Source organism: Jaculus jaculus, chromosome 6 (assembly GCF_020740685.1).
Source record: "Jaculus jaculus isolate mJacJac1 chromosome 6, mJacJac1.mat.Y.cur, whole genome shotgun sequence".
In the NCBI taxonomy this organism is placed as follows: domain Eukaryota; kingdom Metazoa; phylum Chordata; class Mammalia; order Rodentia; family Dipodidae; genus Jaculus; species Jaculus jaculus.
In genome coordinates this window covers 77,777,779-77,792,030 of record NC_059107.1, presented here as the reverse complement: position 1 = coordinate 77,792,030, position 14,252 = coordinate 77,777,779, and the positions used below count along the sequence as shown (strand labels likewise).

General features: G+C 43.5%; 1 protein-coding gene across 1 annotated transcript in view; it reads right to left on the bottom strand.

Moving 5' to 3' along the window:
* Nucleotides 1-14,252, bottom strand: part of Antxr1 (ANTXR cell adhesion molecule 1) — a 217,652-nt gene that overhangs the window by 194,602 nt on the left and 8,798 nt on the right. The gene's annotated exons all lie outside the window — the stretch shown is intronic.

The following is a 14,252-nucleotide window of genomic DNA, read 5'->3' as shown; positions in this document are numbered from 1 at the left end:
AAACTTGAGGGCCCACATAGAGTCACAGGTTAATTTCAAATCTCTATGAAACAGTTATTTTTGTGGTATTTCAGCTATTCCTCTAGTGAGAGAAGTTAATCCAGTTCTTTCAAATAAAATCAGCATAAACTGGCAAAACAAACACTCTGAATCTAATTTCATTTAGAAATATAGATATTTGTAAAATCTTTAAGTTATTAGCCAAATGAATCCATCCAGGATCCTAAATAATAATTAATCAATTGGTGGAGTTTATTTCAGCAAGGCACCAAGAGTTAAAAGTTTAAGATTACTCATATTATTGAAAAGAAAACTCAACTTTTCATTGTATTAAAAATTCCCTTACTCAGGAGTGAAACTGGTTGTCTGAAACATCCAAAATACGGGGTTTTGACTTGGAAAGGTTCTTGTCTCCTCCTAAGGTCCTGTATCTGACCATTGCTTCATGGTGTTGGTTCTTACTAATTCAGTTTGGCTTGCATTCTCAACACTGCTCATCCTTGGTCTCTTACAGTGAGTCTGTGTTAGTGTTTATCCACATCTACGGGAACAGCCTTTTCTGTAGCTGTGAGGCGTTCTCCCTCTCACTCAACATCCAGTCCAGCAAAGCCTCATTTCTGAGGCTGCAGCTTGTTTTCTGCTCTACCATTTTGTACTGCATACATTTTCCACTGGTATCTGATTACTGCCAAGATGTGTGGAGGTGAGGGGCATCCCTTCTGCACACTTCTGCCTCCATGGATCCTCCTACTGCCATGCCTTCCTGCTATAGTAGCCTGTGTGCCCGGGCAAACTCCTGCTCATTCGCAAAGGCAGCTCTGCCTGCCGCTTGTGCCTCACGCTCTCGGGGCACCTCCACCATGCTCTAATACTGGGTCACAAGCACTCTTTTTCCAGGCTGCCTTTGGGAAGGACTCACCACGACTTGACTCCCCTCATGGCTTTCTGTTGCATGGAACAAAGAAGAGTGTGGCGAGGAGGCAGTTTCATGGCTCTAAAAGCCTCCTGGCCTTTTGCCAACTGGACATAACCTGTTCTGCCTCAGGATTCAAATGGCTACGTGTAATCTCTGTGAACCTAGAATGCAAGGAGCCTTCCCAGAGCTCCCAGGTGAGGTGACTGGCCTGCTAACCTGCACCCACAGGCAGGCCTCTGAGCTGAAGGGCTGCTGGGAGTCTCCTGGGTGCTCTCCAGAACTGCACACACGAGCCCTGGGCTTTAGAGCTTTAGAAACCCTTTCACTATGGCCTCTGCCTTCCTCCTGGACAGGGCTCATAGTACACTTCAAATTTCAAAGACTAGCCTTGCTGCTCTCCCTCAGCTGTGCAGTAAATAGTCTTACACTGGGAATTGAGGGGAGGACCTGGCAGGAATGGCCACAGCTGTACAGAAGCAAAATTAGTCCCAGCCACAGTGCAGTCCAGAAGGCTACACCATGTTTCCACTGAGCCAAAAGATGCCCTTGACCATTCAGCATCATGCTCACTTCTGCAGAATAAAGTTGGTTTCTGATCCATAGAGCCAAGACAATCAACCTCTGAAATTCAAGTCACTGAGAGGCAGGTAAGTGGCCTTATGGTATGAGAGGATCTTCTGTCCAATGTCCTCATCAGCAGATAAGTATTGATGAGGAAATTAGACTGGAAGAGATGGCAAAGTAGAATGAGTACATGACAAAATTGAGAAATGATGCTAACTTTCTGCTTAAGGGACAGAGCTTTGAAGTAAGTCCTTTTTAGATTGGTATTCTTTATTTTGTTTTTCTCTTCCCTCCCTCTCTCCTTTCTTTTCTTACTTTCTTCCTCCCCTCTTGCTTTTTTGACAGGGTCTCAAAGAGTAAAGCTGGCCCCAAATTCATGATGTACCCAAGGGTGGACCCAAACTTCTGATTCTCTTTGCCTCCATTACCCATGTACTGGGATCACAAGTGTGTGCCACCTTACCCAGTGTAAGCAGTGCCTGGAATTGAACCTATGGCTTTCTTCATGCTAGGTAAGCACTCACCAACTGAACAGTATCCCCAGACCCAGTATTTCTTAATTTTCAAGCACTGGAACCCTGTCTCTCAACCACTAACCACTTTACTTCCTTAAAAAAAAAAGCAGGGGCTGGAGAGATGGCTTAGCAGTTAAGGCATTTGCCTGCAAAGCCAAAGGACCCAGGTTCTATTCCCCAATACCCACGTAAGCCAGATGCACAAGGGGACACATGCATCTGGAGTTCGTTTGCAGTGGCTAGAGGCCCTGTTGTGCCCATTCATTCTCTGTCTGCCTCCTCCCTTTTCTCTCTCTCTCTCTCTCACTCCAAATGAATAAATAAATAAAATTTTTTAAATCTTTGAAAAAAATTAAGAAAACATCATTTTCATCATTCTTCTTCCATGGAAAATCAATACAAATTGGGCATTCACTTAATTTGGCTTAGTAGATGTAGAGAAAGATCAAAACCAACCATCTTCACGTGTTGAGGATCAGTTGAGTTGAGTTGAGGTCCATCAGAGGCTTTCTTCTACTAGGCAGGTGCTGAATTTTCCCAAGGGGAAAAAAAAAATGAGCCCTCCAAGACAACCTGGAAACAACATGGTTTCTAGAACAAGTTAAAAGCCTGGGACAAAGCGGTATGATAAGTTTCTTCTGTCCCATCTCTGCTACCAGCTACCCTGTGGTTGCTGTGGTTTGTTGTTTTATATGAGCCATCACAGTTGTGTGCTCAGAGACGAGTTTTGCATGAAAGCTGACTTGCCCTCAGATAGCTCTCCAGTCACTTCCAAGAGTCTAATATGCAAAGAGGAGGCAGAAAGTAAGAACCCCAAATCTTGCTCTGAGTTTTTTCTTCTAAACAAAAATGCATTCCTTTGTGTTTCTGAGAGTTTCCAATCCCCCTTGTGGTTGAATGCCTTATAAAAGGTAGGCTCTTTCAGTTAGCCACACATACAATTAGAATTAGTGGGCCCAACTGGGCTTAAGTTGTCCCCTTTACATGTAGATTAGAATGTAATGAAAAGGGAAAAGAGAGCTGGCAGTGGATGCTCAGCCAGTGAAAGCAGAGAAGACGTAAAGATGGCACATGAAGCAGTCAGTCCTGCTTTTCCTTAGCTTGCCTGGCTGAAGTTACTGATGCTCCCAGTGACCCACTCAGATTGCCCAGCCAGATCTGGATGGACAGATATATCCAGCAGCTTCATAGGTTCGAAGTAGACCCGGACAAGCCTAAAAGCCCATTGTCTCTGGACTCTCTCTCCCAGCTTCTTCCTTGAGCCCTCTTCTCTTTCCTCCTGTCCTTACCAACTGGAGCTCCAACCTGCCCCAGGCCTTTATGTCACTGTCCTTCTGTTACTGTCCAAAGCCACAGTCACATTTCCATCCTACTCACAACACTTCTCCCTGACTCTTGCACCCACTCCAACTTTTTCAGATATTAATCCAGACCCAAACCAAGCCACTGAACACCACTCTCTGTTTGAGGACACTCATCCTACTCCATGCTGTGCCACAAGCCACCAGCCCAGGATGTCCAACTCCACCCACTGACTTGTGATGAATTTCCCCTTGTGGGAATTTCCCCATCATCTAACTGATGGCTTTGAAAATAATGAAACTTATGCTACAGAAGGCCATCATCTATTGGTGGGGTGGGAAATTGATGGGATAATGCCCACACTTAAAAAAAAAAAAAAGAATAAAACTGAAATGTCAGAATCGCTGATATTTTGTTGAAACTAACAGAAAACAATATTAAATGAAACTTCTGGCCAATTATGTAACTGCCAAACAGTTATTGCACCAAGATATGAAATACATTTTTGAGTTATTATAACATATACACCCCATCTCCATTCAGCTTTTTCCAACACACACACATACACACGCACAAACACATGCATACCCTAAAAGTATTTTTTGGTATCAACTACTGGTACTTTTGGAAAATTAGTTAATTGCCTACAAAAGTGCTTCCCATAACTGAGTTGCACAGCTGGGCTCCATTTCACACACGCTCCAGATTCAGAAATGAGTCTGTAAGAGCTACCATGCTTTTTCCTGGAGGATAAAAAGGGATGGACCAACCCACCCAATGACAGTTGCTGTGGATGTTGTCACTTGGGAGGAAGTGGTGCAGAATGAGAGCCCTACAGGAGAAGATTTAAGATTTTAAATAAACATAATCAAAGCAACATGTTCTCTGTTGGAAATACAGACCAGGGAGAGAGATGAGCAAAGCAGACAATAAAACTTGCTTATTCCACAACTCAGATGTAGTCATCGCTCACCACATCAGGTTTTGTCGACATGTATCTATTCATAGTGACAGTCTCCACTCTCGTCACTTCACATTATTACAGGTAATACCTGTGTTTTCATTTCCTTAAATAACACTGCCCAGCATCACTCCACACTATAGAAAATTATTACATTAGTGGTGTCAAACCTTTTTTTTTTTTTTATCTTGGGTGGCCTCTGCTTTTTTCACTTTTATAACAATACTATGGTGAGCACATTTGCAACAATATCTTTTTATACATAATGGGGATAATTTGAATTTCTACTGTGCTTTTCTTCTTGGCATTTGCACAGGAAGGAATCTATTACACTGCAGTCCTTTGAAGGCATCCATCTGCCTGGAGCTGGACTGGAGGATGGGAGACTTCCATTTTATTTTTTTTTTTTTCATCAGTAATATAAAGAAAAGTCTGTGTTTGAGAGACAAGGTAGGGTGTTCAGAAACAAGACTCTGTCAAAAGAGAATTTTTAAACTCAAACTTTGAGGGTTCAGACCACAGTATAGGAAAGATGAAATCCCTTCTGTCATTTGCTAAAGAAATCTGTGCCTTAGGAACAGAACCTCTGCTCTGTTCCTTGCTCTTGAGCAAAAGAGAGGGGACAGATGCTAAGAATGGGAGAGTCATTCTGGGTCTTAGGGAGGCAAATGTCCCACCCTGAAGACTGCACCCACTGCAAGGTGAACTGGACTTGGCAGACAGAGGACTGAGGACATCATTATAGTTTTAATCTGCATATATCTAATTATAAACCACAGAACTTTAAAACTACTTTTTGTTCCTTTGATTTCCTTGGTTGGGACCAGCTACATCACTTGCAGAACCCAGTGTTAATGAAAATTCAGGGCTCCTTGTTTTAAAAGTATTATGAATTTTAAGATGGCTGTACCAGACTATTAGGCAAAGCTTCAGCCCTTTGCAGTGAGGGACACAAGTCCCAAGTGCACAGGCCCACACCCATAAAAGTAACCACAGTAAAGATAGTCTTTGCCCATTTTCTGCTGGATTGCAGATGTTTCCTCAGTTCAGGGGTCAGTAAAACTTTCTGTGAGGGGCCAGGAATGGGTATTTTAGGCTCCAGAGGGTCGTGACTCAACTTTTTCATAGCACAGAGGCACCAATGACAGTTCCGAAACAAATGAGCGTGGTTGTGCTACCGTGAATTTCACCTGCAAACTAGGCTATAGACTTGTTTGCTAACCTCTGTCCCTTTCTCAGTCTTGTTTTTCTAATTCCTCTATATACTGACATGTCTTTCTCATAACATGCTACTATAAAACATATAAATATATATTCCTTACAGTTTAAATTTTGATGTACTTCGCTGCTCATTTCCTGTTCTTTATTGCGGGAAATGTGGACAGGAAAAAATGTGCCTTGGGATATATGTGAGGCATTCTTTGTGACCTAATAAATATTTCATAGGCATTTGAAAGGAAAGTGTATTCTCTGTGGAGGATAAAGTTTAAAATGTATTTATTAAATCAACCTAATTAATTATTATTCATATTCTCCCTGTCCTTGGATGGGTAAGGATTCAAAGATGCCTTTCAGATTCATCTGATCTAATATGGTTTCCATCTTCATAAAGTAACTGTGAATTATCTTAGCATGCCTAAAAGCAGAGACACCTTTGCAGTCTTAGAATGATTGCACTGGGGCTTCCTGCATTGTTTGTTTACTACACTGTTAGTTTTGTTAATGTATTTTAAGCTTCAAAGATTTTATTCAAAAGTTGGTAGAAAGTTTTGCCTATGAAAACATTATGTTCAGTAGATAATTCATTTGGCACATATCAGCTTTTAGGAGACACTCTCTTTTTCCTGTTTTCTGTACAAGTTTAGAATCTAAATCACCAGATCCTTGAGGATATGAGCTTCCCATGAGCCAATGGTGCAAAGTCAAAGTACCTCCCTGGTTTCCCTCAAGCTCCCAGATGCTGATGATGAAGGAAGGCCAATTCTAAAGGGCTGAGCATCTTACCAGAAGGATCTGTGTTGTGGGGGCTGATGAGTGATGCATGCCTGTGTGTGTGCAGGTGTCTGGGCTCCATGTGCATGTCTGCAGCCTCCACAGAACATCAGGTGTCTTTCTCTTAGAACTAATCTGTTTCCTTGAAATGGTGGTCCTTATGTTTAAGCAGCAAGTTCTCATAACTACTAAGCCACCTCCCCAGCCCGCCAAAAGAATTTTAAAAGAATACAACACTGGGTGATTATTACCACTTTGGTTCAAAAACCTAAGGATTTCTTTCCCATTTATTGACTAGTTAGCAGACTTGACAAGAAGGGGTTGAGAACTAAAAGCTAACAACATTTTCTGGTGTATACAAATGAAGTGTGAGGATTTTTTACCATTCGGCATAAAAATGTGCATACTGTTTTTTGAAAAACTCTCCAAGTCTTACACTTTGCCACATAATCTCACTGAAAATATTATTATGACTTAATGTTTCCAGGGCTATTACAACTTCTGTTTCTTTGTATTTTTTTGTGCTTCAAATATATTTTTCACTTTGACACCAAACTTTTCAAATCTGTCTCGGTGGTAGCTGGTTTATCAGGCCATCTCCTCTGTCGCTTACCTTCCCTGTCCCCTCTCTGGAGCAGCTGCCTCTACACAGTGATGATGCTCAGTGGCACCTGGGCTCCAGGGGGATGGTCTGGTACCTCTTGAGCTCTAGTCTTTACTTCAAATTTATTTTCAAATTTGAGATTGTTTGTGAGACTCCTTGACTCTTTACTCTATATTTTTTCTACAACTTGGCAATAGACTTGAAAGTTGACCCTGGGTAGTCCCTGTTCAAGACAGGCCATCTGCTTTGTTTTTCATATTGTTTCCTACAGGTTGTGCGTGTCAGTGTCACCATCCTCTGGATATGACACAGCTTCACCTAGACACTTCCTAAGACCTTCTCTATGAAGAGGAAGTGACAATTTTAAATGACAGTGAGAAAGGGAGTAAGGGAGAAGCTTTTTATGTTTAACTTTTTCTGAAGTTTCACACTACTTTGTCCTGTCTGATCTTTCCTCAAGCTCCTCGGCTCATAAAATTGTAGTTTGCACTTAACGTTACTCCAAAAGCCAGCTGTCTTAGTAACTTTTCTCATTGCTGGGACAATACTTGACAAAAACTTAAGGAAGGAAGGAGGTATTCTGGCTCACAGTTTGATAGCCCATTACGGTAGGAAAGGTATGATTTTATGAGTGTGAGGCAACTGGTCACATTGTATCTGTAATATGAAAGCACAGAGAGACAAAAGCTGGCGCTCAGCTAACTTTTCCCTTTTAATACTGTTTTGAACCTTAGCCCATTGAATGCTGCTGCTCACATGTAGGGCAGGTGTTCGCACCCCAATCCACCTAGTCTAGAAAGATCCTCAGAGTTATGTCCAGAGGTTTATCTCCCAAGTGATTCTAGATCCTGTCATGTTAAGAATATTAACCATCAAACCAACAATTCCTTCATTCTTGTTAAAGCATTTTCTTTATTTTCATCTTTTTGGGTTTAATTAAAGTATATCATTCATTTATTAACCAACTAGTTTCTGAATGCCTGATGGGTTTTTTGGAATCCACAGAGAGTGATCATTAAAAGACTTCACATGTGTCGAGTACTTACTAAGCAGCAGGCCCTGTGCCAAGCACTTTGCATTCATTGCCATTTCATAATCATAGTTAGCACTTTCAATATGGCCAGCTCTGTTCTGTAGATACCACTCTGTGATCCGTACTATGTCCCTTTCTACAGATAAGGAATCTGAGTTCACAGAGAAGCTAAATAACTTGCTCAAGGACAGACACTGTTTAGTGCTAAGGTTGAGACTGGAATCCACTAGAACCCATATTTTTAGTCCTAATGCTAAAGCTTCGTTCTGAGCTTAACCATGTACTTTTGCTCCTATGCAATACTGCCTCCCCATGGGGGGGTTAGGAAGTGTCCAATCAGTTCATGGTGAGGTGATAAGACAGTGAGGACCCGACCATACCCATGAAGTTACAGGAACTGGTGAGTGGAGCTTCCAGGAAAGGCTCAAAGCTGGTACACTTAAATGGTATCAGGAGTGCTGACTGTCTACCATTTTAGTAAAACCACGTGTATGAGGTAAATCACATTCCTGCCTTCAATTCACTCTTTTGTCCCTTTGATATTGTCTTTTATGTTCACAATGTCCATATAACTTAAAATCCAAGCTGTCCCAATTTTGAAAGTTGAAGAGGAAGCTATTAATTATACTGGGTCTATGAAAACATATGTGGCCTATTGTGGGCAACTTCTGTCACCTATTAACAAAGATCTCTTCCACCATACCTATATTTATTGATGCTTAGTGCCACCCACTCATACTCCGGCTCTCCTTTTACCTGAAATTGTTGACTCTTATCACTGTTGCATACTTATAAGTTCTCACCTTTCTCTTACTGCTATGTAACTTCTGCAAACTTTGCACTCTTGCTGTTTTATGGAAGGGTGATAGCAGGCTAGTTATGAATCTGCTCATAACCTTTTTGCCATCAGATGCTGGGGAGCTCTGTTCCCAGAAGTTCCGGTGATACTTACTAACTGGGGTTGCACATCACTGGGCATCAGAGGATGAGGGAAAGAAGACATGGTTACTGAGTGACCTACCTCATAACTAACACTGAGTGTTTCTCCTCTTTGATCCTTGATAATAAACTATTCCACTGCTTGCCATAGGATATGAGCTATATGGGGTTGGGAGATTATAAACAAGGAAGGGATTTTTCAATGAAGAGGCAATGTAGCAATCTTTGTATCACAGGGAGCCCACAATTAATGATGGGAGCAGACCAAATGCCAGTACATGTCTTGAGAATAAGTGGTCATCAGTTAGGTTAAAGATGGAGTAAGGATGAAGGGTATTGTGGGGAAAGGCAAGAAAAGGTATGGGTCACTTCAGGAAACTATGCAGTACAGTTTTGTTGCACAATAAAAAGGTGTGGGATGTGTTAAGAGGTAAAAATTGGGAGCTGTACAATGGCCTGAGTAATAAGAGTCTTGGATATTTGACCAAGGAGTTTAAACTTTATGCCAAAAGAGCTTAAGGAGTGAGAGGTGGGGCTTTGGGAAGCTGGGGCCAATACTGGGTTTGCGTTACAAAAAAGATTAACTGGCTACAGAATGAAGAAAACAAGGTGAGGGAATGGTATAACGAAACCAATTTGGAGAATATTTTAATGAAGTGGTGAGAATGGCGGAGGCTTGAGCTAAGGTGACGACTAGGTGGAGAGTGGGGCAGACCCGGGATGGTGTACAAGTGCCGTCAAACACTGCAGTGAGAAAGGGTTACAAGTGCCGTCAAACACTGCAGTGAGAAAGGGTTACGCCCACGTCTAAACACTGCAGTGAGAAAGGGTTACGCCACGTCCAAACACTGCAGTGAGAAAGGGTTACGCCCACGTCTAAACACTGCAGTGTGAGAAAGGGATACGCCCACGTCTAAACACTGCAGTGTGAGAAAGGGTTATGCCCACGTCTAAACACTGCAGTGTGAGAAAGGGTTACGCCCACGTCTAAACACTGCAGTGAGAAAGGGTTACGCCCACGTCTAAACACTGCAGTGTGAGAAAGGGTTACGCCCACGCCTAAACACTGCAGTGTGAGAAAGGGTTACGCCCACATCTAAACACTGCAGTGTGAGAAAGGGTTACGCCCACATCTAAACACTGCAGTGTGAGAAAGGGTTACGCCCACGCCTAAACACTGCAGTGAGAAAGGGTTACGCCCACGTCTAAACACTGCAGTGAGAAAGGGTTACGCCCACGTCTAAACACTGCAGTGAGAAAGGGTTACGCCCACGCCTAAACACTGCAGTGAGAAAGGGTTACGCCCACGTCTAAACACTGCAGTGAGAAAGGGTTACGCCCACGCCTAAACACTGCAGTGAGAAAGGTTTACGCCCACGCCTAAACACTGCAGTGAGAAAGGGTTACGCCCACGTCTAAACACTGCAGTGTGAGAAAGGGTTACGCCCACGCCTAAACACTGCAGTGTGAGAAAGGGTTACGCCCACGTCTAAACACTGCAGTGAGAAAGGGTTACGCCCACGTCTAAACACTGCAGTGAGAAAGGGTTACACCCACGCCTAAACACTGCAATGAGAAAGGGTTACGCCCACGTCTAAACACTGCAGTGAGAAAGGGTTACGCCCACGTCTAAACACTGCAGTAAGAAAGGGTTACGCCATCGTCTAAACACTGCAGTGTGAGAAAGGGTTACGCCCACGTCTAAACACTGCAGTGAGAAAGGGTTACGCCCACGTCTAAACACTGCAGTGAGAAAGGGTTACGCCCACGTCTAAACACTGCAGTGAGAAAGGGTTACGCCCACGTCTAAACACTACAGTGTGAGAAAGGGTTACGCCCACGTCTAAACACTGCAGTGAGAAAGGGTTACGCCCACGTCTAAACACTTCAGTGAGAAAGGGTTACGCCCACGCCTAAACACTGCAGTGAGAAAGGGTTACGCCCACGTCTAAACACTGCAGTGTGAGAAAGTGTTACGCCCACGTCTAAACACTGCAGTGAGAAAGGGTTACGCCCACATCTAAACACTGCAGTGTGAGAAAGGGTTACGCCCACATCTAAACACTGCAGTGTGAGAAAGGGTTACGCCCACGTCTAAACACTGCAGTGTGAGAAAGGGTTACGCCCACGCCTTTAGCTTATGCCTGGTTTCATACCATCACTCTGAGATTAGAACCAGAGGAAGAGATGACTGGAGGGGGAACCATCTCTGTAGCTCATTCCCCCACCAGCACACTCTCTGCCTTCCTCACGGTACTGGTTTGTGCTGCTTCACTCCCCACAGCTCTGCAGCTTGTCGGCTCTGTTTAGTGCAGCTTCTTTTGCCTAAATGATTTTCACTGGCAATTCCTCTGAGCTGGACCTTGGCCATCTCCTCTTCAAACTCCACCTCTTCTTGACATTTTTAAATCCTGGTATTATCCTGATACTATTTATTATCCATACCTGCATTTATAACTTCTGCCCTTGGGCTGATCACATTCAAGTCTTTATTTTCAGTTCCAAGACATCAATGAAGCTGCCTACTTGATGCCTCTGCCCAAATGCCCGCAAGTTCAGACTCGCACCTCCACCGCTCCTCTTGCTTCTGAAACCTGTTCCTGGCTTGGGCAGTTCTTCCCTCTCCCATCTGTTCAATTCCTCAAGTCATGCTCCTCAATACAAGAGAGCTTCCAATTTTTTTATGCTTGTTTTCCACCCTCAAAGAATAGGCAACATACAAACACACTTGACTTTCCTATATGTGGTCTCTTTCCTTGGCATCTGACTAAATCCTGCTCAACTTCTGAGTTCCTGGTCCAAAGCCATCTCTATGAAGCTCCTAGATTCCTGCCATGTTAACCCAAATCATTTTACTGTTTCTCTGGTCTTTTTTTTAACCTTGAAGTCCTTGGGATTTGGACATGTCTCAGGCATTTTATGATTCTGAAGTCTAGCAGTTTTGTAAGCAGTAAATTGAAATGATATGTTTCTGAGCTAGGGGTGGGGACACACACTGGTAAACCCCAGCACTTTGGAGGAAGAAGAAGGAGGATCAGGAATTCAAGACCAGCATCAGCTACATAGCAAGTTTGAGGCCAGCCTGGTCTATATGTGATCCTGTCTCAAACCAACAAACAGAAATGATATTTCCTCTGGCCATGTGGTCCTGCTTGGAAGCTAGGGACGTGTCTTCTGTTAGGGGACCACAATACTCTTCTAGGGATAATTACCACTAGCACCATGTACACCAACATCACCATCACTATTGGCATCACCATGCCAATCATCAATGTCATTCCTGTCACCATCACCATCATCCCTGTCACCACCACTGTCACCATGTATCACCTGATACTCATGTGCCAAATGTTTGACTAAAGGTTTTACTGTTGGGCTGAGGAGATGGCTTAGTGGGTAAAGTGCTTGCTATGCAAGCATTGGACTTGAGTTCCGATCCCCAACACCCATGTAAAAGAAGAAGGAAGGTTCAGAGGTGGTGCAAGCCTATCCCAGCACTGGGAAGACAGAAACAGGAGAATCCCTAGGCCTCAATGGCTAGCTAGTCTAGCCAAATTGGTGAGTTCCAGGTTCAGTGAGAGACCCTGTCTCAAAGAATAAGGTGGACAGTGACTAAATAAAACCCCTAACGTCAACCTCTGGGCTACACTAATGCATGCACATGTATACAAGCGTGTGCACTCACACACACATACACACAAGTGTGTGGGTGCACACATCTGCATATACATGTGCCCACATATATGAACACACACACACAATTGTAGTCATCAACACATTCATAAGCAAAAATGTATTTCTTTAAAGGTTTTAGCCAGGCAGGGTGGCTCACACCTTTAATACCAGCACTTGGGAGGCACAGGTAAGAGGATCACTGTGAGTTCATGGCCACCCTTAGACTACATTGTTCCAGGTCAGCCTGGGCTAGAATGAGACCCTACCATGAAAAACCAAGAAAAAAAAAAAAACACGTTTTAATCCTGTTTAATCTTTATATTTCTGTGAGCATAAATTTAAATGCTATTTTATTGACAAGGAGAACTGAGGTTCAGAGAAGCTACATAATTTTTCCAAGATCACAGCACTCGGAGAAAGACTGAGTTGAAGTTTGAAACTAGAGATGCCTAACTCACAAATCAGCACTACGTTTGAAACCTGGCTCACCGCCATGGGATGCTTGAGCACCATGGAGTCTTGATGGAAAAGGAGCCAAGGTCTCTCCTAGTTAGAGAGCACCATGGCTTAGATGTGTCTGTTCATGGAACCTGGCAACAATTAATGGGTAAAGCATGACCTAGGCTTTTTCTCCATATCAAGTTGGCTTCTCTTACCACTAATTAAGAACTCTCCCTGGAGCTCAGTTTGAAGTTGTTCTCTGCCTCAGCTACCTCTTTGCTCTCCAGTGAAGAGAAAAGCCATCATGTGTCAGCTTTTCTTGTCTTCCTACTCAGCCTCAACCTCATTTACTGTGAGAGTGAGGGAGCCATAGCCCCATACCTGGGATGCTTTTGCAGCATACACATGCTGGTCCCAGGCCTCTGAGGATTGGATCTGTCGCTGGCTTGAGAACCACTAGTTTAGCATATTCACTTCCGAAGCCTGAACTTCCCACTGGTCCTCTTACCCACTGTGTCCTCCAGCAGTTGCTCTTCCTGCTAAGATATGCTCTAAGGAACCAGAAGTCACATCCTTGGCATGCCTAGCTCTACCCTACAATCCTCTAGCAGGGCCTCTCTACTGGGTGGAATCACCTTAGAAGAAAGCACTTTAGAAATAAATGTAGAGGTTTTATTTACTAGTTATCACAAAAACCAGGGAGGCTCATGGTATTTAGAATGCAAAAATCAGGAATGCTAAACACCATACACTCCCTCACAGTGAAAAACTGTCTCCCTGAATATGACAACTGCACCCCACTGGGAAACACTAGCTGGCACCCAGACACTCCTGATCGACCCTGAGTTGGCCTGTAGTATGTAGGCATCCTCTGGGTCAGAATGCCTCAGTGTACTCAGGCTGCTCTCTCTGCCCAACCTGTCAAATTCCTTCAGACTCACCAACTATGGGAAAAGAATTATTTTTAAACAGGGTTTCATGCATCCCAGGCTAGCTTCCAACTCAGTATGTAAGTGAGGATGCCTTAAACCCCCAATCTTCCTGCCTCCACTTCCACCCCAGTGCTGGGATTACAGATGTGTGCCACCACACCTGGTAAAATGGTGCTGGGTACTGAACTTAGGGCTCCATGCATACTAGGCAAGCACCCTGCCAACTGAACTATACCCCTAGCCTTGAAATTCTTCTCTTTCAGATAAATTCATGTAAGACCCAGATGGCAGAGAACCACATCTAACATCCCTTTCAAGCTTCCATTGAATCAAGCTTATTCTCACCTATTGTACCGAAGGCTTCATAAATATAGAGGG